Source organism: Nomascus leucogenys, chromosome 3 (genome assembly GCF_006542625.1).
Source record: "Nomascus leucogenys isolate Asia chromosome 3, Asia_NLE_v1, whole genome shotgun sequence".
In the NCBI taxonomy this organism is placed as follows: Eukaryota; Metazoa; Chordata; class Mammalia; order Primates; family Hylobatidae; genus Nomascus; species Nomascus leucogenys.
Window position 1 is genome coordinate 27,773,339 of NC_044383.1, and position 25,246 is coordinate 27,798,584.

A 25,246-nucleotide genomic window follows, 5' to 3' on the forward strand; every position below is an offset into this window, starting at 1 on the left:
TGCGGAGGCAAAGGATTTATCTCTGTGCAGTGTTGTTGGACTGTACTCTCAGATCTGCCAAGGGGAGCTTTCTAACTTGGTCTTTATCCGAAACCCTAGTCTACGCTCCCAGATTCGGTGGAAGAACCAAGATTCCTTCCAACTCTGGCCTCTAGGAGCCATGTCTGTTCACATCCATGCAATTTCTTTTCCCTCTTACTGGTCAGTGGTCTCAGATCAAGCTGAATCCATGTGCAAACCAGTGGAGATTCTTCCGGAGAATGAGAAAACTGATGGCCTGCTATTGCTCTAGGTTATGATGTAGGTTCCCCCAATTTTGGAACACAGAGACCTAAGGTTTGCATTAATGTTGTGTAAGCATTTTATTTTCCTGTAGGCAAAAAAAAAAAAAAAAAAGTTTGTGGTAATTTTTATCTTAATCTGTTAACTGTTGTTGCCACTGTCCTGCAGTGTAGACAACACTAGAAGTGGGCATATTAAAAAACAATAATTTCCATAGCATTCTCTGGACTTATTTGTATTAGAATTTGCCAGCAACAATTATTCTATAGGTCTTAAATGCAATAGATAGCCTGCTTGGACATTTTCGAGGTGATAGTGAAATGACTAAAAATAGAAATTTTCTGTCTTCCCACATTCCTATACCTTGCTTATTGTCGGTGGAGTTGCTCCAGGTATAATCTCAAGTATTAAAATTGGAAGAATGTCAGCTTCACTAGATGTTTGCCAGATTCAGTGTGATGTAAAGTATTTTAAAATCTGCAGTGAAGACTCTTTGTGTAATGCACTATTCTATCTCAGTTGAAGGGAACAATTACATTTTAGTGTTAGGTAGATAATTATCTTTTTATGTTAACATGATTCAGACTTATGCACCTACCTTTGCAATTCAGAATATTACTTTTGTGTAGCAAAAGGGAATCCCTTTAGGATTTCTTAATATACAGGCAGCATTGGAAACTTCACTTTAAAAATATATGCAACGTATGCTAGAAATATTGTGATAGAGATTTTACTCTTACTACTCAGCTTACAGAAAAGCAATGTATTTGCTTCCTAAGTGCCTAGTTCTTACACTCAATGAACCTAAATCATTCTGTAGCATTCACAGGAAATGAAAATTTATTTTTGGAAAAGCAGTAGATTAAAAGTAAGAAGATGATGAGCCAGAAGGTGTTATCTCTCCATCCTGAGCATCTGTGTATCCAATGTCTTCCAAACTTCTGCCAAGTCCTCAAATTTTTGGCCTTTCAGGTTGTCTTTACTGCATAAATGGAAATAATCTTGAGGATAAAAATGTCTCAGCAATTCAGTTTCTATATAAAAAGCATAGTTTTTGTTTTTAAATCAATGGCTTCTGCAAACAGCACTGGAATACACCTGTGGTCCCCAAACTTCATTCCAAATAGCAGCTTGTAAGTCTACCATTAAAATAGATGCATTTTGTTAACCACTTGCTGTTTCCCATCAAAAACACAGGTCACTAGAGAGACCAAACCCTGCTATTAACATTTTGATGACTTTATTAGTTTATTCAGCAACATTTATTGAGTACTTACTGTGTTCCAACCATTGAGCTGGGGGAAGACTTGGCACCCTCAGTGAGTATGTGATGCTTTTACCTAAAAACATCCTGTTTATTTTGCCTGTGTAGAAGAAGGATCCATATGCAAAGCTTCTTTGCAGAAATGTACTCTGGTGTAGTGGCAGAGCAGGCCTTATTTAAATCCACTCCATGAACTGTTTTAACAACTGGCAGTTCCACAGTCTTACCTCCTTGTCTCCCTTGGTTCATTTATAAATAATTTGCATGCTGCTTCAGTTCTGTGTTTGTGGAGTAAACTGAAATCTATTTACCAAAATGATTAATATCCACTCCGACTCAGTGGTATATATAAAAAAATATTTTTTGCAAATAACTCATTTACTTGAAAAATCGAGTATATTAAAAAGGGTGAAAAGATCTGTTTTTTGTTATCTGTGTTCCATGAATCTTTGAAGTAAAAGAACTCTTGGGGATCCTCAATTCACCCCCCTTATACTACCCATGAGGGATGAAGGGACTGGGAGCTGACACTGCCAAGTTCTCTTTCTATATCCTCAGACAGTTCCTTTGAGATGTGAAAATATTTTCTCCTTAGATTGTTCAATCCTGATTTTAGCAAAGAAGAAGAAAAAAAAAAAAACATAAGGATGTCAAACTATAATAGAATGCCCTTTTTCTTTGGGTATAGTTGTTTAGAAAAGATGCATAGCCCAAAATGTCATAAATTTAGAGTGTAAAAATGACTAACATTTACACTGTTAATTATTTGTTTTGTGTGTCTGTGTTCTGTGTCCCACTTTGTGGACTGACTGGGTTAGTTCCTCTTTTTCTTCAGAGACAGGGAATTCCACAACTATAATTCTGATATTCTTTTTTTCCTACCTTAATAAGTAGTGTGTTTAGCCCTTGTACTAATTAAAAAACTAATTTTCTTGGGATCTGGGTCCTGCCTGTTCTACAGTACTGCCTTACTGTGTGATCCTAGGTACGTTGTTTGTCCTCTCTGGGCCTCCGTTTTCTCTTTAGTATAAAGAGTGACAGGCAATGGCCAATCGCTTCTACAATCCCTTTCATCTTGGACAGTCCAGTGTTGTGATACCCTGACACCAAGACCCTTCCTTGGTTGTCTGGCACAGTGCTGCCATGTATCATCTCAGGAACTTTCATTTATTTCCTTTTGTGTTCAAACACCAGAAAGGCTTTCTGAGTTGCTTGGTAAGGTCAAATCTCTGGGTAAAGGATTTTAACTTGTGTTTTTTGTTTTTTTTGTTTTTTTTTTTTTTTGCCCCCAGGTATACCATTGCCAATTCGTTTTTAAACATAAAATTTGGATGTTATTTTTATCCCGCTTTAAAACTTTTTTTTTTTTTTTTTTTTGAGACGAAGTCTCGCTGTCACCCAGCCTGGAGTGCAGTGGCGCGATCTCGGCTCACTGCAGGATCCGCCTCCTGGGTTCACGTCATTCTCCTGCCTCAGCTTCCTACAGGCGCCCCCCACCACGCCTGGCTAATTTTTTTGTATTTTTAGTAGAGACGGGGTTTCACTGCGTTAGCCAGGATGGTCTCGATCTCCTGACCTTGTGATCTGCCCACCTCAACCTCCCAAGGTGCTGGGATTACAGGTGTGAGGCATCGCGCCTGGCCCTTTGAAACTTTTTTGAGAACTCCTTAACAAGGCCTCTAAGCCCACAGAATGTCATTCTTGAGTACCTTTCTCCACTCACTTCTCACCAACTTCCTCCTCTCCTTTCATACTCTAAGCATAATTAAATGTTCTCAGCTCTCATATCAGTACCAACATGCTGCCTTCCACCTTATCCCAGGAACCCCCTTGTCCTCTGTGCTTGGCCTGACTCCTACTGATCATCCCCATTACAGCTTAAATGTTGCTTCTGGGACATATTTCCTGAATACCTAACACTGCAGAGACAGGTCCAGGTGCTCATTGTAGGTGCTCCCACATCTCCCTGGATCACTCTCTAATATTTTTTACCCATTATTGCAAATATCACTTGTATTTTTCCACTTCCATTTTATTTTCTGTTGCATGCTGTAGTTCTAACTATAGGGCAGGATGTAGAACAGGTGTTTTACTAATATTTGTGGCATAAATGAAAGAAGAAAAAAAAGGAATTAGAAACTTGTAATTCTTAAGAGTCCAAAAGGTATCTCTCTCCATCTCCCAACTAGCCAAGGTGTTCTTCAGCCTTCCCTAGGCTAAACTTTCTCCACTGGATCAATAGCAGGTGGTGTACAAAGACAAAAACATCATCTTCAGAATGACCCATATCATCCTCTTGGGCAGCCCTTTTTGGATATCTCTATGAAATTCTGCAGGTATTGTACCATTCTCCCGCTTCAATACCCTGATTGTCTCCCTATTTCCAATTATTTCTATTCATAATTTTTCCTCTGGCTGGCATGGAATATCTTCCATGATCACAACCCATGCAGCCTATTTAATATCCATTTCCTTTTCCTCCCCAGTTGGTACCATATACTCCAAATATTGGGACATCTCACTGTCACATCCCCATGTTCGTCTTCAGACATGGTTATTTGTTCTACTTGAGATGTTCCCATTTCCTTCCAGAAATCCTAACCCTACTTACTCTTCAAGGAGCATTGTGAGTTTCTGTTACATTATTTGAATTGTGCAGCTTACCGGACTCACCATGTGGCATTGAGGGAACCTCTACATCTGGGGTGGGTCTCAATTTACCTTTGTCCAAGTTCAATCCACAGAAAGATTTTGTGGTACTCAGATTAGGTTTTTAAAAACATAATTAATTGCCAAAGTTCAAAGGGCATGCACAAAAATAAGAATTTATTGGGAATTTCTTGTAAAACATCACATCTGGCAATAGCAGGTGAGACTAAACTTTCACAGAGCAACATTTGATGCTGAGTTGCACCCTTCCCCTTAAATGGACCATGACCTATTGAGTTGCCATCGTCTCACCTAACCCAAGTATGTTACTTGCTAGGCCCCATATGCGTTTGAGTTTGAAGACCCTGTTTTCCCTTTCCCAGTTTGGGAAGGGCATAAAACAATTTACTCCCTGAATAAGGAGCAGTGCTCACTATGCACACATAAATTTATCTTTCGACTGATTTTTTTCTCTTAACGTTATTCAGGTAACATGAGTACCGAAAGAAGTCATTGTCTCCATCTTCCTTGTACAGAATGTTCACAGATTCTCGGTGGCCACTGAGATAATAGGGAGGTGCAGACAGAGCGTGATTTCAAAGGCTTCAAGCTATTGCTTAACAGCATATGCTCCTTTAAAAATACAGAAATTCATAAAAATGCCAACTGTTGGAAATTCAATTTTCTTTTATAAATCATTCTCTCTCTCTTTTTTTGACAGCTGAAAGCTAACACACATAATTATTTCCTGTTAGATACTGAAGAAAAAAAAAGCCCAGGAGATACTGTCAGGGCTGTTTCTGGGGTGGGATTGGGGGATAGGAGATGAGTAAGTAGTGAAGACTTTCCTGCATAATAGCAATATTGTTATTCATACTGGATGACAATTATTAGTTATTAGTTACTTACATTTTCTCAAAACACAATATCATTCTAATCCATCTGTGCCCAATTTAGAGAGAAGCTCTAACTTCTTCCATAATATTATTGCTGCAATTTTTTGTGAATACCTCCTAGACCATTCAGTGGACAGCAGACAGTGGCCAGCTCAGGAGACACTGACAAGGACAGAGAAGCCACAAAATATTTACACTTGAAAGCAAGATTTAGTTTATTCTAGAGGTGCCCAGAATCAGGGAAATAGATAGAAATTGAGAGGTTAGAGATTTAGACTTAACATATTAAAGCATTTTAAACTACATCAAGTTATCTGAAAATAGTCTGGGCTTTCTTGGGAGTTGATGAGTTACCTGTCAAAAGAGATGTTCTAGAAGACATTGGGACAGGGGGGTGGGACAGAGGTGGATGAGGAGAAATTACTTTTTTTTTTTTTTTTAAGACAGAGTCTTGCTCCGTCACCCAGGCTGGAGTGCAATGACGCGATCTCAGCTCACTGCAACCTCCTCCTCCCGTGTTCAAGTGATTCTCCTGCCTCAGCCTCCCGAGTAGCTGGGATTACAGGCACCCGCCACTACGCCCAGCTAATTTTTGTATTTTTAGTAGAGACGGAGTTTCACCATGTTGGTCAAGCTGGTCTCAAACTCCCGAGCTAAAGTGATCTCCCTGCCTCAGCCTCCCAAAGTGCTGGGACTACAGGTGTGAGGCACTGTGTGCTGCTGATGAGAAATTAGTTAATGGGGACAATGTACTTTTTTTCTGGTGATGGATACCCTAAAAGCCTGACTTCACTGTTAGGCAATCTATACATGTAACAAAATTGCACTTGTACACCACAGATTTATACAAAACAAAATACATAAATGTATTTTTTAAAAAAGAATACATTGAATTATCATCTATAGGTAGTCGGTACTGAAACAACTTCTATAGGTTGGTCCATAACCTCCCAGGTCACAGGTCACTTCTAGCCTAGCGACATAAGGAGATTTTATGCCTCTCAAACTCTAACAAGAAATCTATTCATATTTATTAAAATTTTAATAATGGTTTACACTAGTTGTTAGAGTTATGGGTCCTTTTAAATTTCTTCTTTAGACCTTCTGAATATTCTAAAAATGAGCACACATGATTTCTCAAATGGAAAAAATAACAAGTTTCAAAGAGAAAGTATTTCCTTTGGGTTGCCTAAGGAAGCCAGCACTGCTACTTCAGCTTAGACTGTCGAAAATATAACTTTGAATCTTTGCAATAGCTAGGTATTACATAAGAATAGCTGAGCTATAATGCAGCTTCAAAACCTAATTTAAAGACCACCTTCTCCATAAAATGTGTCCTGGTTATCTCAAGAGGTCAGGATCTCTTCCTCCAGAATTCCTTATAACTAGCACGTATTTAACTACTTATGGTCTGAAATTAATTGTCATCATCTCCTGTGTGCTTATTCTGTGTACCCAACTAGACTGTAAACCTTGAGAAAGTAAAGTGTCCCATGGCAGCAATTAGCAGAGTATTTAGGGGACTTGTAGATATATAATTTAAATGCCTCTAGAGTATCCATTGCCATTTTCAAACAAAGATAACCAGGTCTCTCTGGCAGGTTTATTTTTGTTCATCTTTATAATATTATAGATTTCATTCCATTACAAACAATAACTAAAAATAAATAATTAAAAACATATGCATGAAGTTTTGCACAGATATAATTATAGGGTTTTTCACAAACAAAAATTATTTGATGTATGTGTGTCTGTGTGTATGTGGGTATTCCCTCAATACATGGGGGAATTATGGTGCAATAACCTCACACAATAATCAGAAAGTTATTTGCATTGGCTTTTAGAATGGAATATATTTCTTTTTTTTTTTTTTTTTTTTTTTCTTTTTCTTTTTTTTTTTTTATTATACTTTAGGGTTTTAGGGTACATGTGCATAATGTGCAGGTTTGTTACATATGTATCCATGTGCCATGTTGATTTCCTGCACCCATTAACTCGTCATTTAGCATTAGGTGTATCTCCTAATGCTGTCCCTCCCCCCTCCCCCCACCCCACAACAGTCCCCGGAGTGTGATGTTCACCTTCCTGTGTCCATGAGTTCTCATTGTTCAATTCCCACCTATGAGTGAGAACATGCGGTGTTTGGTTTTTTGTCCTTGTGATAGTTTACTGAGAATGAAGTTTTCCAGTTTCATCCATGTCCCTACAAAGGACACGAACTCATCATTTTTTATGGCTGCATAGTATTCCATGGTGTATATGTGCCACATTTTCTTAATCCAGTCTATCGTTGTTGGACATTTGGGTTGGTTCCAACTCTTTGCTATTGTGAATAGTGCCGCAATAAACATACGTGTGCATGTGTCTTTATAGCAGCATGATTTATAGTCCTTTGGGTATATACCCAGTAATGGGTTGGCTGGGTCAAATGGTATTTCTAGTTCGAGATCCCTGAGGAATCTCCACACTGACTTCCACAATGGTTGAACTAGTTTACAGTCCCACCAACAGTGTAAAAGTGTTCCTATTTCTCCACATCCTCTCCAGCACCTGTTGTTTCCTGATTTTTTAATGATGGCCATTCTAACTGGTGTGAGATGGTATCTCACTGTGGTTTTGATTTGCATTTCTCTGATGGCCAGTGATGATGAGCATTTCTTCATGTGTTTACTGGCTGCATAAATGTCTTCTTTTGAGAAGTGTCTGTTCATGTCCTCTGCCCACTTTTTGATGGGGTTGTTTGTTTTTTTCTTGTAAATTTGTTTGAGTTCATTGTAGATTCTGGATATTAGCCCTTTGTCAGATGAGTAGGTTGCAAAAATTTTCTCCCATTCTGTAGGTTGCCTGTTAATTCTGATTATAGTTTCTTTTGCTGTGCAGAAGCTCTTTAGTTTAATGAGATCCCATTTGTCGATTTTGGCTTTTGTTGCCATTGCTTTTGGTGTTTTAGACATGAAGTCCTTGCCCACGCCTATGTCCTGAATGGTATTGCCTAGGTTTTCTTGTAGGATTTTAATGGTTTTAGGTCTAACATATAAGTCTTTAATCCATCTTGAATTAATTTTTGTATAAGGTGTAAGGAAGGGATCCAGTTGCAGCTTTCTACATATGGCTAGCCAGTTTTCCCAGCACCATTTATTAAATAGGGAATCATTTCCCCATTTCTTGTTTTTGTCAGGTTTGTCAAAGACCAGATAGTTGTAGCTATGCGGCATCATTTCTGAGGGCTCTGTTCTGTTCCATTGATCTATGTCTCTGTTGTGGTACCAGTACCATGCTGTTTTGGTTACTGTAGCCTTGTAGTATAGTTTAAAGTCAGGTAGCGTGATGCCTCCAGCTTTGTTCTTTTGGCTTAGGATTGACTTGGCGATGCGGGCTCTTTTTTGGTTCCATATGAACTTTAAAGTAGTTTTTTCCAATTCTGTGAAGAAAGTCATTGGTAGCTTGATGGGGATGGCATTGAATCTATAAATTACCTTGGGCAGTATGGCCATTTTCAGGATATTGATTCTTCCAACCCATGAGCATGGAATGTTCTTCCATTTGTTTGTATCCTCTTTTATTTCATTGAGCAGTGGTTTGTAGTTCTCCTTGAAGAGGTCCTTCACATCCCTTGTAAGTTGGATTCCTAGGTATTTTATTCTCTTTGAAGCAATTGTGAATGGGAGTTCACTCATGATTTGGCTCTCTGTTTGTCTGTATTGGTGTACAAGAATGCTTGTGATTTTTGTACATTAATTTTGTATCCTGAGACTTCGCTGAAGTTGCTAATCAGCTTAAGGAGATTTTGGGCTGAGACAGTGGGGTTTTCTAGATATACAATCATGTCATCTGCAAACAGGGACAATTTGACTTCCTCTTTTCCTAATTGAATACCTTTTATTTCCTTCTCCTGCCTGATTGCTCTGGCCAGAACTTCCAGCACTATGTTGAACAGGAGCGGTGAGAGAGGGCATCCCTGTCTTGTGCCAGTTTTCAGAGGGAATGCTTCCAGTTTTTGCCCATTCAGTATGATATTGGCTGTGGGTTTGTCATAGATAGCTCTTATTATTTTGAGATACGTCCCATCAATACCTAATTTATTGAGAGTTTTTAGCATGAAGTGTTGTTGAATTTTGTCAAAGGCCTTTTCTGCATCTATTGAGATAATCATGTGGTTTTTGTCTTTGGTTCTGTTTATATGTTGGATTACATTTATTGATTTGCGAATGTTGAACCAGCCTTGCATCCCAGGGATGAAGCCCACTTGATCATGGTGGATAAGCTTTTTGATGTGCTGCTGGATTCGGTTTGCCAGTATTTTATTGAGGATTTTTGCATCAATGTTCATCAAGGATATTGGTCTGAAATTCTCTTTTTTGGTTATGTCTCTGCCAGGTTTTGGTATCAGGATGATGCTGGCTTCATAAAATGTGTTAGGGAGGATTCCCTCTTTTTCTATCGTTGGAATAGTTTCAGAAGGAATGGTACCAGTTCCTCCTTGTACCTCTGGTAGAATTCGGCTGTGAATCCATCAGGTCCTGGACTCTTTTTGGTTGGTAAGCTATTGATTATTGCCACAATTTCAGAACCTGTTATTGGTCTATTCAGAGATTCAATTTCTTCCTGGTTTAGTCTTGGGAGGGTGTATTTGTCGAGGAATTTATCCATTTCTTCTAGATTTTCTAGTTTATTTGCATAGAGGTGTTTGTAGTATTCTCTGATGGTAGATTGTATTTCTGTGGGATCGGTGGTGATATCCCCTTTTTTGTTTTTTATTGCATCTATTTGATTCTTCTCTCTTTTCTTCTTTATTAGTCTTGCTAGCGGTCCATCAATTTTGTTGATCTTTTCAAAAAACCAGCTCCTGGATTCATTAATTTTTTGAAGGGTTTTTTGTGTCTCTATTTCCTTCAGTTCTGCTCTGATTTTAGTTATTTCTAGCCTTCTGCTAGCTTTTGAATGTGTTTGCTCTTGCTTTTCTAGTTCTTTTAATTGTGATGTTAGGGAGTCAATTTTGGATCTTTCCTGCTTTCTCTTGTGGGCATTTAGTGCTATAAATTTCCCTCTACACACTGCTTTGAATGTGTCCCAGAGATTCTGGTATGTTGTGTCTTTGTTCTCGTTGGTTTCAAAGAACATCTTTATTTCTGCCTTCATTTCATTATGTACCCAATAGTCATTCAGGAGCAGGTTGTTCAGTTTCCATGTAGTAGAGCGGTTTTGAGTGAGTTTCTTAATCCTGAGTTCTAGTTTGATTGCACTGTGGTCTGAGAGACAGTTTGTTATAATTTCTGTTCTTTTACATTTGCTGAGGAGAGCTTTACTTCCAACTATGTGGTCAATTTTGGAATAGGTGTGGTGTGGTGCTGAAAAAAATGTATATTCTGTTGACTTGGGGTGGAGAGTTCTGTAGATGTCTATTAGGTCCACTTTATGTAGAGCTGAGTTCAATTCCTGGATATCCTTGTTAACTTTCTGTCTCGTTGATCTGTCTAATGCTGACAGTGGGGTGTTAAAATCTCCCATTATTATTGTGTGGGAGTTTAAGTCCCTTAGTAGGTCACTCAGGACTTGCTTTATGAATCTGGGTCCTCCTGTGTTGGGTGCATATATATTTAGGATAGTTAGCTCTTCTTGATGAATTGATCCCTTTACCATTATGTAATGGCCTTCTTTGTCTCTTTTGATCTTTGTTGGTTTAAAGTCTATTTTATCAGAGACTAGGATTGCAACCCCTGCCTTTTTTTGTTTTCCAGTTGCTTGATAGATCTTCCTCCATCCCTTTATTTTGAGTCTATGTGTGTCTCTGCATGTGAGATGGGTTTCCTGAATACAGCACACTGATGGGTCCTGACTCCTTATCCAGTTTGCCAGTCTGTGTCTTTTGAATGGAGCATTTAGCCCATTTACATTTAACGTTAATATTGTTATGTGTGAATCTGATCCTGTCATTATGATGTTAGTTGGTTATTTTGCTCGTTAGTTGCTATAGTTTCTTCCTAGTCTCGATGGTCTTTACAATTTGGCATGTTTTTGCAGTGGCTGGTACCGGTTGTTCCTTTCCATGTTTAGTGCTTCCTTCAGGAGCTCTTTTAGGGCAGGCTGGTGGTGACAAAATCACTCAGCGTTTGCTTGTCTGTAAAGTGTTTTATTTCTCCTTCACTTATGAAGCTTAGTTTGGCGGGATAGGAGATTCTGGGTTGAAAATTCTTTTCTTTAAGAATGTTGAATATCGGCCCCCACTCTCTTCTGGCTTGTAGAGTTTCTGCTGAGAGATCAGCTGTTAGCCTGATGGGCTTCCCTTTGTGGGTAACCCGACCTTTCTCTCTGGCTGCCCTTAACATTTTTTCTTTCATTTCAACTTTGGTGAATCTGACAATAATGTGTCTTGGAGTTGCCCTTCTCGAGGAGTATCTTTGTGGCGTTCTCTGTATTTCCTGAATCTGAATGCTGGCCTGCCTTGCTAGATTGGGGAAGTTCTCCTGGATAATATCTTGCAGAGTGTTTTCCAACTTGGTTCCATTCTCCCCATCATTTTCAGGTACACCAATCAGACGTAGGTTTGGTCTTTTCACATAGTCCCAAATTTCTTGGAGGCTTTGTTCATTTCTTTTTATCCTTTTTTCTCTAAACTTCCCTTCTCTTTTCATTTCATTCATTTCATCTTCCATCAGCGATACCCTTTCTTCCAGTTGATCGCATCTGCTACTGAGGCTTCTGCAATCTTCGCGTAGTTCTCGAGACTTGGCTTTCAGCTCCATCGGCTCCTTGAAGCCCTTCTCTCCATTGGTTATTCTAGTTATCCATTCTTCTAATTTTTTTTCAAAGTTTTTAACTTCTTTGCTGTTGTTTTGAATTTCCTCTCGTAGCTCAGAGTAGTTTGATCGTCTGAAGCCTTCTTCTCTCAACTCATCAAAGTCATCCTCCATCCAGCTTTGTTCCGTTGCTGGTGAGGAACTGCGTTCCTTTGGAGGAGGAGAGGTGCTCTGTTTTTTAGAGTTTCCAGTTTTTTTGGTCTGTTTTTTCCCCATCTTTGTGGTTTTTTCTACTTTTTGTCTTTGATGATGGTGATGTACAGATGGGTTTTTGGTGTGGATGTCCTTTCTGTTTGTTAGTTTTCCTTCTACCAGACAGGACCCTCAGCTGCAGGTCTGTTGGAGTTTACTAGAGGTGCACTCCAGACCCTGTTTGGCTGGGTGTCAGCAGCGGTGGCTTCAGAACAGCAGATTTTTGTGAGACCACAAATTCAGCTGTCTGATAGTTCCTCTGAAAGTTTTGTCTCAGAGGAGTACCCGGTTGAATGAGGTGTCAGTCTGTCCCTACTGGGGGGGTGCCTGCCAGTTAGGCTGCTCAGGGGTGAGGGACCCACTTTAGGAGGCAGTCTGACTGTTCTCAGATCTCCAGCTGCGTGCTGGGAGAACCACTACTCTCTTCAAAGCTGTCAGTCAGACAGGGACATTTAAGTCTGTGGAAGTTCTTGCAGAGTTTTTGTTTGTCTGTGCCCTGCCCCCAGAGGTGGAGCCTACAGAGGCAGGGAGGCCTCCTTGAGCTGTGGTGGGCTCCACCCAGTTCGAGCTTCCTGGCTGCTTTGTTTACCTAAGCAAGCCTGGGCAATGGCGGGCGCCCCTCCCCCAGCCTCGCTGCCGCCTCGCAGCTTGATCTCAGACTGCTGTGCTAGCAATTAGCGAGACTCCGTGGGCATAGGACCCTCCGAGCCAGGTGCGGGACACAATCTCCTAGTGTGCCGTTTTCCAGGCCCGTTGGAAAAGCGCAGTTAGGGTGGGACTGACCCGATATTCCAGGTGCCGTCTGCTTCCCCTTTCTTTGACTAGGAAAGGGAACTCCCTGACCCCTTGCGCTTCCCGAGTGAGTCAATGCCTCGCCCTGCTTCGGCTCGCGCACAGTGCGCTTCACCGACTGTCCTACACCCACTGTTAGGCACTCCCTAGTGAGATGAAACCAGTACCTCAAGCAGAAATGCAGAAATCACCCGTCTTCTGTGTCGCTGGGGCTGGGAGCTGGAGACCGGAGCTGTTCCTATTCGGCCATCTTGGCTCCACCCTAGAATGGAATATATTTCTTTATAATATTCACTTGCCATTCTCAAGCTAAACTACTTGTCTTTATTTAAGATAATGTTCTCCCATCCTTGCTATTCTTATTATCATTTTCACTTTTCCTGAGCACAAACAAACTAATGAGAAGAGAGGACAGGAGACATACTTCAAGTGTATATTGTAGATACTTCAAGTGTATATTGTAGATCAGGGCTGTTACTATTCTAAAACACATTAATATATATTCCCATTGTGGAGAAAAATACAAATTTAAGAGATGTTTTGTGAAATTATGCTTGGGAGCATAGTTATAGTCAAAGGGCACTTAGAAATGTCACTAATTTAGTTTCCATTAAAACATCTTTTTCCAAAATACTGTACTTTAAATAGATGGGTTTTGTGTGCTAAACCAGGGTAATGCTGATATTGGTCATTTTTGGTGTGCTTCTGTTTTCATGATGATAATTGTTTCTGGATAAAACATATTAAGCCAATCAGGCGCATCCAATTTTTCTTTTGAAGAAATAGTATACCAACTGTTTTTGGTGCAGCTCAATGTAGGCAATTTTCAACCCTCCCTATAGTGGCTGTTAGATAATAATTGTTCAATCTGAGGTAGAAAAGCATGGTTCTGTTGCCTCAAAGCTGGGCAAATTCCATGGTGTGATTTACATGTTGGTGCTTCTCAAGGGAGCAGCCTGAGGATAGACCTCATCTGAATCCATGTGTTTGCTGCTCTTTTCTCTTCTCAAATGGGCTTCTTGCACTCACAGATTTCTCCATGGAGCACTCCTTTGACAAATGGCTTGCACACAAATCCCTCTCTCTGGCTCTTCTTTTCAGGAATAAAACCTAAGACAAATAACCTTAAAATTAGAGTGAAGGAAATAAATTATGTGCTTTGACAATAAATATTTGAAAATAATACTTATAGTAGGTAAGTGATATAGTTTGAATGTGTGTCCCCACCAAATCTCATGTTGAAATGTAATTCCCAGTATTGGAGATGGGGCCTGGTGGGAGGTGTTTGGATTATGAGGGCAGATTCCTCATGAATGGCTTGGACCATCCCCTTGGTGATAAATGAGCTCTCTCTCTTTGTTCTCAGGAAATCTGGTGGTTTAAAAATGTGTGGCACCCCTCCCTCTCACTCTCTCTTGTTTGCTCCTTTTCTTGACACGTGATGTGCCTGTTCCCCCTTTGCCTTCTGCCATGATTGGAAGCTTCCTAAAACTGCTATGCTTCCTGTGTAGTCTAAGAACCCTGAGCCAATTAAACTTCTTTTCTTACAAATTACCCAGTCTCATGTATTTATGTATAACAGTGCAAGAAAGGCCTAATACAATAAGAATGTCTGGGATAGCCAAAATAGAGAAGTAACAAGGGTTTTGTTTTTTTAGAGCAGTGGTTCTCAACCAGGAGAAATTTACCCAACACAGGACATTTGGCAGCATCTGGAGACATTTTGGTTGTTATGAGCCTGGGGATGGAAGTAGATGCTACCAAGCATCTAATGCATCGAAGTGAGGGATGCTACTAAATATTCTACAATGCGCAGGACATCCACCTACAGCAAAAGTTATCAGGCTCAACATGTCCATAGCACTGCTGTTGAGAAACACTGCTGCAGACCCAGCAACCTTGTTAATTCTTTGCATGTGTGTGAATGTGCCATATATAGTCCTTTAGTCACACTACATTGGCCCCACTTCAGATTTAAAGGGAGTTTATCTGCTTTTGTGCCTCTGACTTCATAGAATTTTATGAAAGACATATAATTTAGAGTTCAAAAAAATTTACTCAGCTGGGCGCGGTGGCTCACGCCTGTAATCCCAGCACTTTGGGAGGCTGAGGTGGGCGGATCACCCGAGGTCAGGAGTTTGAGACCAGCCTGACTGACATAGAGAAACCCTATCTCTACTAAAAATACAAAATTAGCTGGGTGTGGTGACACCTGCCTGTAATCCCAGCTTTTCAGGAGGCTGAGGCAGGAGAATCGCTTGAACCCGGAAGGCGGAGGTTGCGATGAGCCGAGATCACGCCATTGCACTCCAGCCTGGGCAACAAGAGTGAAACTCCGTCTCAAAAAAATCTACCCAGACATAGGTTGGAATGCACTCAGAAAATAGCTATAGGGGACACCTGATGGACCAAATCAAACTTCTCTTTTTGAGAAACCAAACTTTCCTTTTTGATATTTAATTTTCTTCAGTAAGTTAATTGCCCCTTTCTTCTTACTCCGCACCTCCAATGCCTAGCACCATTCTTGTTTGAGAAAAGGACCAACTCAGATCTAGCTTGATTTGTATCATGTACCTGCAAAGCAATTAACTGGGGTAAATTTTGTTTTGTTTTATTGTATTTTTTAGATTTTTCTGACACAGTGAAGTTAGAATCTTTTGTTCTGAATGCATTTGTGTATCATATCTGTGTAAATATATGTGTGTGTGTATATATTAATATACATACTCATATCTATGTATCATTTCTATAATAATTATTCATATTAATATTCTCAAAGATATGTATCCTTCTTCTCTTTAGGGAAAAAAAGTAAAATTAAGTATGAAATTCTATTTGCGAACTCTAGAATTGGTACATCTGTTATGAACATCCTTGGTAATCTCAGGTATTCTGACCACACACCCAGAAGCAACAGTGAATATGATTTCTGCTACCTTATTTCTTTTCTGGGACAATACACAGTCTCACTGTGTTTGAAATATATCATTCAAATCATCCGATGTGCAGGGGCATTTTGAGTTGGCTGACTCCCTTTTGTGTTGGTTCTGAATCCATCCGGTGCTCCAGTGCGATGGATTTCCTAAGATTATATGACAGAAGTGGAGCTATTAGACCAGCGGCTAACAGTTCCCCTCTAGCTCATCGTGGGGTCAAATGGAATTCAGGAGGCGGCTGGCACACAGGAAGTGGGGCACTGCAGTGGTGACTTAGGCAAATTTGTGAAAAATCCAGGTTTACACAAATGCTAAATAATGGATTATTGAAAATAATTCTTTGCTTTGTGGATTTAATAGTAGAGTTTCTTTAAATTGTATTACTCCAAGAACATTTACAATATAACTTAATTTTCTACAAAAAAATTATACAGAATGTTCCAGGAAATGGTTCATTTCAGCACTAAAATTATAAATCACAGACAGTGTTAGGAGAGATCTTATTGATTACATAGCTTAAATTCTAACATTTTAGCTCTGAGGAGAAGCTCTTGAAGGATAATACCCAATATTTGAGACATCGTGGAAACTGATTGGGAAGTTTCCGTTTTATAAATAAGTGACCACATACCTAGAGGGGCTTGGCCTGGGCTAACGATGACTTTTCTGCACAGAGCGTTTCCTGGTTTTTTTTGGAGAATTTCCACAGATATTGTCCAATCTGGGAATCACAATTCCCTAAGGGCTCTCAAAACTCCTAAGTCTGTTACTAACCTCAATACCAAAATTATCAGCCTTTCTAGGGAGATAATCTATCAACCTGATGGTTCAATAAATGCTTGTTAAATTGCATTGAACCAGGTTTGTTCACCCATCCATCCCACTGTGATAGACTCTGGGGATACCATGGCGAAAACATACAGAGGTTTAAGTAGACCAGCTACTCTCTGATGGGTAATTGTGGCACAATTCTAAGACAAAGACTGGGAAAGGCTTTAGCACTTCAAAACACTTTCCTCATCTGCTCTCTGAAGCTTGAAATTCTTTAAACAGTAATGGGCTTCTTTAGGAAGAAATGAATTCTATGGAAAGCAAAGTTGCTTAAGCATTTAACTGAAATAGAGAGTGAAAGTGATTCAAGTATTAGGCAAAAGTGCTAGGTTAGTTGTCCATTGTCCTGGACCTCAATGGTACTTGTCTGCCCTACAGCCCTTCTTCCCTCTTTCTAGCAACAGACACAGGCTACTTGGTGATAGGGGCTGGCCAGAGCCTCCTCTGAGTAAGTGGAATATCTCTACACCTTGACTACGTTTATTTATCCAAGGATGGACTCATGACCTATATTGGGCCAGTCAAGGCATTTCCTAAGATTTTTAAACTGGGATCTGGGATTTTCTCAGAGGCCAGATGTGCCAGTGACCTTACTTCTTGCCAAAAGTAGGAAACAGAGCTGCAAGTCAGCCTTCAGAGAAGGAGCCTTCATGCATGATAATGTCTATATCCAGAAAGAATTAAGGGTGGTTAAGTGGTTAAAAATGCAGGTTTTAAAACACCAAAAGCAATGGCAACAAAAGCCAAAATTGACAAATGGGATCTAATTGAACTAAAGAGCTTCTGCACAGCAAAAGAAACTACCATCAGAGTGAACAGGCAACCTACAGAATGGGAGAAAATTTTTGCAATCTACTCATCTGACAAAGGGCTAATATCCAGAATCTACAAAGAACTCAAACAAATTTACAAGAAAAAAACAACTCCATCAACAAGTGGGCGAAGAATATGAACAGACAATTCTCAAAAGAAGGCATTTATGCAGCCAACAGACACATGAGAAAATGCTCATCATCACTGGCCATCAGAAAAATGCAAATCAAAACCACAATGAGATACCATCTCACACCAGTTAGAATGTCCGTCATTAAAAAGTCAGGAAACAACAGGTGCTGGAGAGGATGTGGAGAAATAGGAACACTTTTACACTGTTGGTGGGACTGTAAACTAGTTCAACCATTGTGGAAGACAGTGTGGCGATTCCTCAGGGATCTCGAACTAGAAATACCATTTGACCCAGCCATCCCATTACTGGGTATATATCCAAAGGATTATAAATCATGCTGCTATAAAGACACATGCACACATATGTTTATTGCAGCACTATTCACAATAGCAAAGACTTGGAACCAACCCAAATGTCCATCAACCATAGACTGGATTAAGAAAATGTGGCACATATACACCATGGAATACTATGCAGCCATAAAAAATGATGAGTTCTTGTCCTTTGTAGGGACATGGATGAATCTGGAAACCATCATTCTGAGCAAACTATCGCAAGGACAAAAAGCCAAACACCGCATGTTCTCACTCATAGGTGGGAATTGAACAATGAGAACACCTGGACACAGGAAGGGGAACATCACACACTAGGACCTGTCATGGGGTGGGGAAGGGGAGAGGGAAAGCACTAGGAGAAATACCTAATGTTAAATGACGAGTTAATGGGTGCAGCACACCAACATGGGACACGTATACATATGTAACAAACCTGCACGTTGTACACGTATACCCTAGAACTTAAAGTATAATTTAAAAAAAAATTCAGGTTTTAGGGCCAGATGGCCCGAGGTCAGACCCATAGCTTTCTATTAATGCTGTGACCTTAATAAAGTTATATGTTTTCTTTTTAGCTCAGTTTCATCTTCAGTAACATGGGAATAACAGTGTTTTACCCCATAGGGCTGTAGCAGATTAAAGATGTCTCAAAAGCTTTGATACTCCTCCTATGGAGAGTTGGGGTCTATGCCTCCTCTTGAATCTTGGAGGGCTCTGTGACTGCTTTAGAATACAGGTTCTTCTGGCCCAGGCCTGAAGAACAGATTTGTGTGACTTGTGTTATAGACCATCCACATAGAGTTAGAATCTCAGGGTTGATACGCATTGTAAACATCATATTAGCATGAAGCTGAACCCAGTTGAAGACAAGTGGCAGCACCCTGACTCTAAAGAGATTAAAAGGAAACTTAGGAATTTATTAGTGATATAGTTTGGATATTTGTCCCCATACAAATCTCATGTTGAAATGTAATCCCCAGTGTTGGAGGTGGGGACTAGTGGGAGATATTTTGGTCATAGAGGCCAATGTTTCATGGCTGGGTGCTGTCCTTGCAATAGTGAGTACCTACGAGATCTAGTTGTTTAGGTGTGTGGCACCTCCCACGCCACTCTCTCTTGCTCCAGTTCTCGCCATGTGAGGTGCCTGTTCCCACTTTGTCTTCCGCCATGACTGTGTGACTTGTGTTACAGAATTTTCTCTTTCATCTTTGTCGTCTCTTTTTAAATCTGTAATTTTATTATCATGTGCCACCAATCTGTAACCTCGTAATAAAACCAAACATAAAAGGAAACCTCTTTTTTTTTTTTTTGAGAGGGAGTCTTGCTCTGTTGCCCAGGCTGGAGTGCAGTGGCGCAATCTCAGCTCACTGCAACCTCCGCCTCCCAGGTTTAAGCGATTCTCCTGCCTCAGTCTCTCTAGTAGCTGAGATTATAGGTGCCTGCCACCATGCTGGGCTAATTTTTGTATTTTTAGTAGAGGCGGGGTTTCACCATGTTGGCCAGGCTGTTCTTGAACTCCTGACCTCGGGTGATCCACCTGCCTCGGCCTCCCAAAGTGCTGGGATTACAGGTGCGAGCCACTGCGCCCAGCCCAAAAAGAAACTTTTTATATCCAAAACTTACATAGGCGCAAGTTCTGCCTTTTGGCTTTTTTTCACTAGTATATAATTTGTAGGGAACAGTACTCTCCATGTTAGCAAACATAGCAATGAAGAATTCACTGCTTACGGTCCTGTGCACTGAAGCAATAAAATAGAGAAATGAAGACAGAGATGGAGAGAGAAGAAAAATTAACTCAAGAGAGAACCAGTAGTGGTGATGGAGATAAGCTGACAGAACCAAATAGATGTCTGCAAGTTTGTGAGGAAGCTAAGTGAAGTGGGTACATAAGTATGTATTGTTAACAAATCCAGATGCTGTCTCCAAACTTAAGCCTTGTTTGCAAAGAGAAGTAGGAATGGCAGAGCTTTTATCTCATATTTTTGGAAAATTTAGATGCCATTTGTTTCTGAGGTTTTGAAAAATATTTTCCTAAAAATGCATCAACCTGTTGGCTTTTGGTTGCTCTCTTTTTAAAAAGTCACTCTGAGAGATTTGGGGAAGGGGCATCTAAATTGCTCAGACTCTGATTTGGGGATTTAGGAGTCTGGGACAAAATTAAAGGTGATTCTGGTTAAGGGATCAGCAGAAAATACATGTACACCTTTTTTCCTATGTTCGCAGCCATCCAGGCCCACAGGAAATGGGCATTCTTGCTGAAAGTCATGAAAGCAACTGATTATCTGCTAAGTGGAACTCCAGGGAGCGTGTTCATCCTTACATCTTACAGAGGAGGCAACTTTGCCATCCAATTAATCCTATTACCTTCTCACTGGATCACAAAGGCATTTATGAGAACAAGTCATTCTTTAAAGGAAGAGAGAAGTGCATTTAACATGAATAGTTGTCTAATAGCATCATTTCCCCATTTCTCCCATTTCTCCTTCCCAACAAAGAACCCCAGGTAGCCTTTGTGCCCGGAGGTGAGGTGGGTTATTTCATTCACAGTTCCAAAGATAGGGCTGACTGACCTGGGAGGGAGCCGGAGGAGGGGGATGGCGGTGTGGAGGTAATACTCTCGAACAGTGCATGGTCTGGAATTGGGCATTTTATTAGATCTAATAGGCTGATCACTTACTCTGTAATTGTGAGAAATTTTTTGCTTTGAATTTTTGGCTGCTTGAAGTGAATGAAGAAACAGGTAGGACAGTTGTTATAGGCAGCCATCTGTCCATAAATGCAACCAGACTGAGGATTAAGCCAATGCCGTAACTGGCAGAACAGGCCCCTGCTAACGCTACTGAGCTGTGAGACTGATGTACCTGAATCCTGCCCTAATACAGAACTTATACTTTACAATTCATTTCATCATCTTCAAGGCCGTTAGAGAAGGCTTTCCTGATACTTGTAGCAAAAATCTTCCTAAATTGAAAAAGAAATGATATTTGAATACTAAGAACTCATTCCTTATTTTCTACAACTAAATTTTAATATGGGGAAGAGAAAGTGAAAGAACATATGAGGATCCACGATGACAGACGGGAGGGCTGGGAAAGGAGAGTTGAAAGGTCACAGAAAGCAGAAACTAGCAGAGCTCAAAGAAAAGCTTATTGAATTCACAATTTCTGTATGAGTGTTGTTTGTTTTTTTTGTTTTGTTTTTTGAGATGGAGTCTCACTCTGTTGCCCAGGTTGGAGTGCAATGGTGCAATCTCGGCTCACTGCAACCTCGGCATCCCAGGTTCAAATGATTCTCCTGCCTCAGCCTCCTGAGTAGCTTGGACTACAGGTGCGTGGCACCACGCCCAGCTAAGTTTTGTATTTTTAGCAGAGACGGGGTTTCACCATGTTGGCCAGGCTGGTCTTGATCTCCTGACCTCAGGATCTGCCTGCCTCAGCCTCCCAAAGTCCTGGGATTACAGGTGTGAGTCACCGCGCCCGGCCCATGAGCTGTTTTAAATATAGCTAACTCTAGACTAGAGGGCTGCTTCTTTTATTCAATATGTATATATAGAGAGAGAATATAATGATTTAAAACATATACATATATTACATATACATATACAAATATTATGTTTATGTTTTAAATCTCTACCAAGTACTAAAAAAAATACAAAAATTAACAAGATAAACATTTCACCAAGATAAACATTCATTTAGAAATTCACAATATTAAAAGATCTATAATAATATTTAAATTTGTAATAGCTCCTTAGAATTGTATTACCTCATCTAATCCTTAGAATAACCCTGTGGGAATGTTCATATTTCTCCATTTTATAGAAAGGAATCAAAGACTCAAGTTGTCATAGCCATATAATAAGTAAGTTGTGAAACTAGGGTTTCTATCTCAGTCTACCTGATTCTTACAAATCCAACCTCGTTTCTTCTCCAGTACTATCCTCCTTGGAGAATAGGAGATTAGGATTCACCATACCCAACCACTTTACTTATAGTAATCATATTTGGCAGAGGAAATTTTTAGGTAATACAGTGATAGTAGGATTCTCTTAAGACCTGAAGCTCTGAATCACATAAGGAGAGGGAAGGATACTTCAACAGGACAAAGTTGTTCATTTGTTAGATGGCTTGAGATGATTTAAAATATGATCTTCAGCCACAGAACTGAAAAAGGGATAATGGCTTAAAGCAAGATTGAATTCATTAGCTCTGGATTCTAACGACTTATCGCTGTGTCAGAACTAGCACACACTACTCTTATAAAAGAACCAGAACAAGTTCTTTGCTTCATGATGGTGCTTCATCTTTTCTGAGTAGAGGTGGAAGACACAGTTTTGAATCACAATTCGTAAGAGTTGTTAGTGTACTAACTAACAATGAATATGCTCTGCTGTTTGCAAAAAAAAAAAAAAAAGACTGCAAGGAATATGTGCAAATTGCAACATAATTGGCTAATAATCGTGAAACAACAAGGGAACTAGTTGGATCATGAACAGAGTGGGCAAAGATACTAAGAAGCATCACTAGAGAACTGTTTGTGATTTTTTTGTTACATGGCTCCATATATCCATGATGTCCCAGCTGAAGGCTATTCTGTGGCTGATCATTGTGCATAGGTTAATGTCTAAGCTACTTGACATGCCATATACAGACCTTATGATCTGGCTAATGTCAAACTTTATGCCTATGCTTATCACCTTCTTTCTAGCATCATATTTAGTTCTCTAAATTTACCTAATTCTCTTCTGTCTCCAGGCTTTCATTATTTCTATTTTATGCAGCTAGAATATTCTCTTTTCTTCTCTTAGAAATGATAACTCCTAATATGCCTTTAACTCCTATTCATTCAGATTATAGTAGCTATCTCACTTGTAGACTACCCTATTGTCAATCCTATTGAAGCCCTTTTAATATTCTTTTAATATTTACTTATTTGAATTCTCTATCACTTTGGATGATTCACTGTTGTACTCCAAGTACTTGATAGGTACTTGTCAGAAAGTACTCTTTCAGGAAGAAGTACTGATAGTACTCAATGAGGAAGAAGAGTTTTCTGGACTGGGTGATAGCATAGAGTTCATATCATTCAATAAAATCTTATTGCATTAGAAGTTTATGATTTAATGTATTATTAATGAAAATTAAGTTGCATCTACCTTATAGTTTAAGATGGCATGTATATTTGATCAGACTGTATATCTATATAGATTTATAGATATAGATATAATACATTCCTCAAGCCCCACAAATATGACAAAAATGTGTGAGGCATAAAACACAAAGGAATGAAATAATGGGAGGTGAGACATAAACAAGATTTTGGAAGCTAAAAGCAAATGGGAAAGTGAAAACTGACTTAGCATGACCACAAAAATTTAATTCTGTGCTTGAAGTAAAAAGGCCAGGAAGAAACCTCATGTATAAAGGTGAATCCCTAAAAGGTGTAGGATTTGAGAAAAACAGGTATCTTGGAAGTGGGTTTAACATGGGCCTAAGCAGGTTGTTTGAAGATCTTTCTGAGAAAGGATAAGACTCCCAGATATGCTCCCTGACTCTACACAGTCACATGCTGACCCTCCTCAACCTGGATTGATGACTAAGAGTTTATGCTCTGAAGAGAATGAAATAGAGAGTCTATACTGGGGATTCCAGAAATATTTAATGGGAGAAATCCATATCTAAAAAATAAATATATATAGAGAGAGAGTTAAATGTAAGTTTCACAGGGAATATTGAATTCTCCTATTCTAGTCTTCTCCTACATGTCTCCCAAAAAGCTGGCAGCCAGCTTGTACACTTCCAATAGGAGTCAGAAGCAGTTCTCCTCTAAGATTATCTGACCAACTGAACCTAAAAGACCTAAAACTACTGACATTAAGGATTCCCCAAAGAAACAGCCCATCCAGATAATGTTAGAGAGATAACGACCATCACCCAAACTTCCAATTGAATGCATAGAGTTTCTAATCAACACTTTGTTTCTCACTCTTTAATATAAGCAAAAACAGGGATGACTAGACATTGGAAGCAGGCATTGGATATGGAAAACAAAGACAGAAAACAAACACATAACTTCTCAACCTCAGTATATTTAGTTTATAAGCTGAACAGTTTCTATCATTAATATTCTCAGAAATGTAATTACATAACATCCACAAGAAAAGAACAGAGTGCCACATAAAAGAATATGCAAGGAATATAAATGAGTTCTTGGTGATAGAAAAATAAGTTAAAATAATAAAACATTTATAACAAAGTTAAAGAAATCTTTTAGAGAAAGAACAAAGGAAACATGATGAAGAAAAGAAGGTTGGAAAAAAAAACCCTGAAAAATTAAAAGACCAATTCAGGAGATGCACTGTTTGAATAATGAATGGCCCAGAATAAAGAGAAAGGAGAAAATGGGGGTGGAGGTTACCATCAAAGATATAATATAATTCAATCTTCTTTTCAGAACTAGAGGACCTGATTATACAGACTGTGTCCATTAGGTGGCCAGTATGTTGGACAAAAGCAAACACCGAAGTAATTTAAATTACTGCAAATTTAAAGACATGGTTGATAAAAAGAAAGTTCTAGAAGCTTCCAGGTAAAAAGAAAAAATTCACATGAAGAATTAGAAATGATAGTTGCTTAGGATTTCTCTGCATAATAGCAACTCCAGAAGCTGGAACACTAGAGAGAAATATCTTCACAACTCTGAGGAAATATTTTTCAACACAGAATTGTATGTTTTAGGTATGCCAGATTGTCAAGATATTTTCAGTTACACCAAAAAAAAAAAAAAAAAAAAGCTTGTGTATGCATTCTATCTCAGGAAGCTATTGGAAAGTGAGTTGTATCAATATGAGGGAGAAAACCAAGAGAGAAGACAAAACAGGATATGAGAAATAGGGGAGTCAGCAAAAGAGACAGGCGGGAATATTCCTTATGATGGTATTAAAAGAGTTTGCACAATGGCCGTTATTCAGCAGGGTTAGAGAGCTACTTTCCAGACTAGAGATGGTTGAAAGGGAGATTTAAAAAAAAACAGATGAAATGGTTAAAAAATTTAGTTTGATGGTATTGAGAGAAGATTTACCCAGCTGGTGAAGATTTGGGAGCTGGGCTCATGATATATACTTAGAAAACTAGGAAAGTAAGAAGAGAGAGAAGAATGAAGAGGATGAGGAGAAAGATTAAGTAAATTATCAATTCCAGATAAAACAAACTCTTCTACAGGGAAGGAAAACTAACTATGTTATATACCACATGTCTCAGCTATGAACAATCTTAAGAGAGTAAAAATGTCTTAAATAATAAATATATTGACCTGAACAATTGTATA

General features: G+C 39.3%; 1 long non-coding RNA gene across 1 annotated transcript; it reads left to right on the forward strand.

Moving 5' to 3' along the window:
• The first annotated feature begins 2,586 nt into the window (after window positions 1-2,586).
• On the forward strand, window positions 2,587-5,024 carry LOC105739505. The gene is made up of 3 exons (XR_001115427.1): window positions 2,587-2,761; window positions 3,736-3,882; window positions 4,917-5,024. It is a non-coding gene; the product is annotated as an uncharacterized LOC105739505 (long non-coding RNA).
• The last annotated feature ends 20,222 nt before the right edge of the window (window positions 5,025-25,246 follow it).